Source organism: Macrobrachium rosenbergii, chromosome 51 (genome assembly GCF_040412425.1).
Source record: "Macrobrachium rosenbergii isolate ZJJX-2024 chromosome 51, ASM4041242v1, whole genome shotgun sequence".
Taxonomy (NCBI): domain Eukaryota; kingdom Metazoa; phylum Arthropoda; class Malacostraca; order Decapoda; family Palaemonidae; genus Macrobrachium; species Macrobrachium rosenbergii.
Window position 1 is genome coordinate 62544048 of NC_089791.1, and position 6799 is coordinate 62550846.

Below are 6799 nucleotides of genomic sequence, written 5' to 3' on the forward strand. Positions count from 1 at the left end.
TATATATATATATATATATATATATATATATATATATATATATATATATATATATATATATATATACTGAGTTAAAAGCACGTTTCCTAAACTTAGTATACAAGTGTAGTTCTGTAAGTATTTTGGTAAGTCTTGATGTGAAAATCGAATTTTCTTCTTTTAAAAGTATGAAGATTCATTTTGCTCTTTAATGACTCAAAATGTACCAGTATTGACGTATGTTTACCTAGTCCGAGCTAAGTATAATTATGCATATAATTTTCCTGTATATACAGTATATGTGGGCGAGTTCATGCGAGGAGACAATGCCAAATATATTATTGCCGAGTGATTTATTATTTTATTAGTCTTACACAAATACCTACATTCGTTTTTGTAAATGTATTTGAGACGATAAACATAGATTGGAATTACAACTACTCGATGATTTGCGGTGAGGCTTTGTTGTAAAAACAAAATCCAGTAATTTCTGGTGAAGGTGCAAAACTGAAGAAAATAAAACAATTCCTAGAAACTTTGTTGGATATGTTTATTTTAGGTCCAATAGATGGCAAGAACTTGCACTTCTTACTACTTGGGTGTTCCTATTTTAACAAGAGACGAGGAAGTGTTTACAACATATGCTTAAACTGGCATTGTTGCTAGACATATCATTCTAATTCTGTCTTCAGTGGAATTTGAGCAAATATCTGGAGTAAATCTGAGCCCCACACAAATATACAGGTCATTCACTTTCAGTGTGAAAAAATGTATTATTCACGTTGACCGAGTTTTTGGCACTTCTTAATAATCGTCTTTCCTGAGTGATGTACTTCAGGTTCTTAATGAGAGAATACATTTTTTTTATCTCTTCACAGATAAACGGAGCAGCAATTGTCTGTTAAACTATGTGTAGGCACAAAACTTATGCAGGAGTAAATGTTTGCAGATAAAACTAACCGTTGAGATATTTGGAAATGTGATATGGAGTTTATCATCGTTGGGATTTAATAAACGTTCATGGATGCCTTTAATTGTGGTCTTTATATCTGTATTACTGTCATAACACGCAGAGGAAGAGAGTTTTCGGTATATTTATATAAATGGCACTGGTGAATAACATGGTATGTGTATTAATTGAGTATTAATGGGAGACTATTTAATCCTGCAGTTGAAGTCGTTACTGAGGCATTACACTAATCATTGAGAGAGAGAGAGAGAGAGAGAGAGAGAGAGAGAGAGAGAGAGAGAGAGAGAGAGAGAGAGAGAGAGAGTGTACTTTCTTTAAAGAGATTATGGTTTAAAGGGCTTTCAAAAGAGACAATTATTTAAACGTATTCTGTGAATTATATTTCGAAGAATTTTGCAGTAAAATTCTAAACTGAATATCACATTCCTTCTATTATCTCCGAAACCTGTTTTGGGTAAGGATCCCTGGTATTCTGACGAGTTAGGCCTCGCTGTATGTCCTTATCATTTCCTTTACTTCTGTGTAAAAATATAATTTCAAAAGTATAATTTCCCTTTACAGTTTACCATTTAGTGCTACAGAGTATTTTTTATATTCCAACCTCTTTTGGTATGAGCTTATTTTCATCTCTGATAAAGTGTGACTCCCACTTTAATCATATGTGTAGGAAAAGGACTTATACAGAAGTAATTACCTTCCAATTATACTGTCCTTTGAGACCTTTGGAAATGTGATATGGTGTTTATTAAGCGTGTGATTAAATAACCGTTCATAGATACTTTTAATCGTGGTTTTTATACGTGTGTTATCCCCTGAACAACTATGGTAGTGAAATTTTTCAGTATATTTGTAAATATTATAATAATGTATAAATAATGGGAACCGATTTAATCCTTCAATTACAGTCGTTAATCAGGCGTTGCTACCATAGTCAGAAGGAATACACAGAGAACTATTATCAAAAAAGAAAACATCTTTAAGGGTTTTCATGAAAAGAAATACCTTACATATAATTTACATATATGCTGAAATTTATAATTCACAGAAATTATCAATGAGAGTTTGATTTTTACATCGAATTTCTTCAATTTCCTTCGATTTTGTTTTCGACTGAGGGTCGTAAGTATCCCAGGGATAAAGCCTCATTTTATGCTCTATCATTCCACTCGTTTATAGATGAAAATACTATTCCCTTTCGCAGTGTGCATTTAGTGCTACAATGTGTTTGTTGCGTTACATTTTGCCTTTGTATGGTCCAGATTCATCGTCCGGTGTGCATGCAGTTTCTCGCTTCATGACTTGGAGTTTTCTTGAGCAAATACTTTGTTCTCGTCTTTTCAGGCCAACCGGCCCCCGCCTCGATCCTCTTACTTTTTCTAAGTTAAGAAGTCCTCACATGTTCTGCCACGTTAATTTAATATTATGCTGAACAAAGTTTTTGTGAGATTCCACGCATATCAAAAAGCTCCACTGTCTATCTGATGATACGGAGGGTCTTCATCAATATCATCCTCACCCTGAAAATATGGTGGTAAGAATATGGTCCTATTAGCTCGCATTCGTTTGATTTTTTAAAAATAAAATTCTGTTTTATTTTCATCTCTCAACAACTGTAATTACCCGGACACCTATGTTGAAGTTGCTTTTTTTTAGTGATGGTGTTTTGACAATGTATATGCTGCGCATTCTTTCGTATGTCTGTCTCTGTAGATGGTGCTGTGTTATAAGTTTTTATTATTTATAAGAAGTTCATTTTACAAGAAAGCCATAGTTTTGCTGTTAGGGTCAGTGAGAGACAGGTAAGAAGAGGGAGGCGACGATGATTCTCTTCTCTTCCTGTTATCTCCACTCTTATTTGGGACTTGAACCATTTGCATAATAGAATTGTTACTTGCATGGGCAGTTTGTTTACAGCACCTTAAAGGAGAGGAGGCGCCTCTGTGCATGTTGTCTACAACTCTGGTATGCTGCAGAAATGAAAAAAAAGCTTCTCATCATCTACTCGCTTTTCCAACCACTTAACTGATGCACTTTCCGTCTGTGTGTGTGTGCGTGTGATTGGACATTGAAACATTTCCACCAAGAGTGTATGGCTAACCAGAAGTTGAAACTGCTGAACGGTGGCCAATACCATTACGTAGAAAACGTCCACAGCATCTCTCTCTCTCTCTCTCTCTCTCTCTCTCTCTCTCTCTCTCTCTCTCTCTCAAAACCCTGAGTACTACTGTACCTGAGTACTACTGTCAAAAAAGAGGCATGGGAGGTAGCGCCCTTGCCTTCCATTGGAGAGACCTGGGTTCGATCCCGTTGTGAATCAGAAATTTATTTCTGTGAAACACGTGATTGTGTGTTGATTAGCTCCACACACACACACACACATACACACACACACACACACACACACACACACACACACACACACATATATATATATATATATATATATATATATATATATATATATATATATATATATATATATATATATATATATATATCGTGCGCCTTATTCCTCTTTCGAAGAAGTTATACACAAGGATGTTGGAACCTTCCGGCGCTAACATCCTTTTGTGGAGCCTATCTGACGCTTGTGCCTATCCACGGCTCTGTCGACTGTGGGCTGCCGGACGAGATCAACCTATGATCCCTGAGAACATGAACCTTGTGTTCCACCATTGAGAAAGAAAGATGGAAGGAAACCCAAGGATTTGATAAATATCAATGAAAGTCCAATAGCTGTCGTCTGAGATTAAAGGACCATATTTTGTCAAAGTTCCGATTAAAAACCTTACGAACAATCATGGGAAATAACAAAGTATTCTCGCATCTTAAATGTGACCACGTGGGTGGATAATACAGTCTTAATATTTAATACAGATTCGGAATCAAATGCAGTACTTACTTGTGGGTGAATTTAATTGCAGCTATCCGGAAGCTTCCCTATCCTAAACAGGAACCGCTTTAGTATTCTAACAGTAACGAATTTAATGCGCCCGAATTTCCCAGCACGATTTTGCTACCGGACTGTGCCTGTTGCTGCAATTAACACGCTGGCGGAAATTCACTCTGTGGCACCACCGAAATACTTATTATAGCCACATTCTCTGGGGCACTGCAATAGACTTGGTTTTAATCCAGACGCTTATAAGGAAAACGTTTGATATAAAAAACGCTCATGAAATATGACCGTTTTTTAAATGTTTTAATTTGTACCAAATAAGTGAAAATGTATCAAAGCTTTGTTGTTTGCCTTTAGGGGATAATTGCTGTTTTAATTACGAAGATTATAGATCAACTATCAAAGAGGAGATCTTGCTAAATGCAATAGGTGACAAATATTATTCATTCCCCTTCAGGGATCAACCAATTAGTTAGATCTTACTAGGCCTTCAGCACTTTTCATCAAATATTGAAAATACTTCAATCCGAGGGTTGATTAAAAACTGGAAATTCGGAAAAGTATACTTATTCATGATAAAAACACCTTTTAAAAAGTTGAATGTAAAATACAGCGACAATAAAAAGAAAAGGAAGAAGCAATATTTCATCCCCTAATGAGTGACAGAGAATGGAAACTGAAGGAACACCAGCTTTAAAATTCAATTAGCAAACTAGAAGTTGCATCCAAGCAGCTGAGTAATCTTTGGTGTAGGTATCGCATTGAATTCCTGTCGTTACAGTTTATATATTTAACATCAATTAAGTATGACATGTTTTTACAAGCTACGTACATCACGTCTGGCAGGATAATGTCCTTTGTCTCGATGCTTCGTTGCAGTACAGCTAATATCCATGAACACTGACATGCACGTTCCACATACACAAGAATACACACACACACACTCATATATATATATATATATATATATATATATATATATATATATATATATATATATATATATATATATATATACCCAATCCACTATACCATTGGGTACAGTCAGAGAGAATAAGACTAACAGGTGCTTCATCCAAAGTCAATGTCTATCGTTGTTTGTAACTCAGGGAACAGTTCGAATACTGCCGAGGACGAAGAATTTATCGATGTTGTTCGCTTTGAGTGTGTTATATATATATTATATATATATATATATATATATATATATATATATATATATATTTATATATATATATATATATATATATATATTTATATATATATATATATATATATATATATATATATATATATATATATATATATATATATATATATATAGTGTGTGTGTTTATATATATATGTTACAGTCAACATGCGTAATCAGTCATTACGCGTAATGACTGAAATTTCAGTCATCACGCGTAATGCACTTAGGGGACATTTGAACCGCCCAGGAGCTAGTACGAAACACGGCGAAACAGTGAGTCACCTACAATGTTTCGCCGGGTTTAGTACTAGTCCCTGGGGGGTCAAATGTATTTCGCCGTGTTTAGTACTAGCTCCTGGGGGGATCAAATGTCCCTAAGCGCATTACGCGTGATGACTGAAATTTCAGTCATTACGCGTAATGACTGATTACGCGTGTTGACTGTAACATATACACATATATATATGTATGTATACATATAAACACACACACACACACACACACACACACATATATATATATATATGTGTGTGTGTGTGTGTGTGTGTGTGTGTTTGTGTTTGTAGGCACTTATATGTATATATAAAACGATAAACAAATAAATATGTAGTTAGGTATATAATTAATGACTGAATGAACTTAAAAATAGTTGCAGTAACTGAAGAATTTACAACCAATTCAAGAATTTGTATTTTGAATAGCTTTAATTTTTCTGCCTTTCTTCAATCTTTTAAAAATTCCACAGTGACACACTCTACCCAATTTAGCCTATCCAAGTGGGGAGGTGGCCTACTTTAGCGGTACCCAGGGTCGACGTCAGACTTTCAAAAATTTGTCAAAAATGGCCAATATTTGAGGAAAAATGACATTCGGAAACAATTTTGCTGACTTTGAAAAGGCACGTGGAAGATAGTGCGTCCTGTATGTGTTTTGTTAGTTGCAAATTCAGTTGCAATCAACGTTTTGTAGTATAGTTACAATATGATAGTAAAATTAGATTATATTACATAATTATTCAAAGAATGGAGTATTTATGAAAATCTTTGTTAAAAGTATAAAAACAGTATTTTTATTATTAGGCTGACAAACCTCATGGCCCGTTGAGCTTAATATCAACAGATAATTAAGCCTTTTCCATTAAGAAAATTGTTTTGAACTACATACGAGATAAATACTTTTAGGTATGCTACCATGTTAAATTCATATAAGACGGTTTCTTGAAAGAATGAAATATTTGTTTAAGGTAGCAAAAGATTCCGCTCTTTTACAGTTTCTTCATAGCTATGTACATCGGCTAAGGATTCATGTGAGAAAATGATTTACTATAAGAACAAAAAAGGACCTCTATAATTAACATTTTTTCCGAATATGCAATTTGAACTAACACTCTCTCTTTATTTCCCCTATTTGTTTGTGTTAGAGCACCTAATTTCTTTTTAATCTAGATCACAATATGGCATTTTCCAATTACATTCTCCTTTGGAGTTCATCATCAAAGGCAAATAGATATGAAAGAACGGCGACATTGCTAATGAAAAGCAAAACCTTTCAAAAATATATTTTACGTATTTTGAATTGTATTTAATCCTCCTAACCAATATTAGCATAACCAATACGTTTCCAAACTATCAAATAAGCAAACATCACAATGAAAAGCGAAATAGGTTTAATTTTGGGAAATGTCCATTCAATGGACTCTTCCATATAGACAGACTTCATTTGAATTACCATTTTTTGATACGATTGCATATATGAAAAA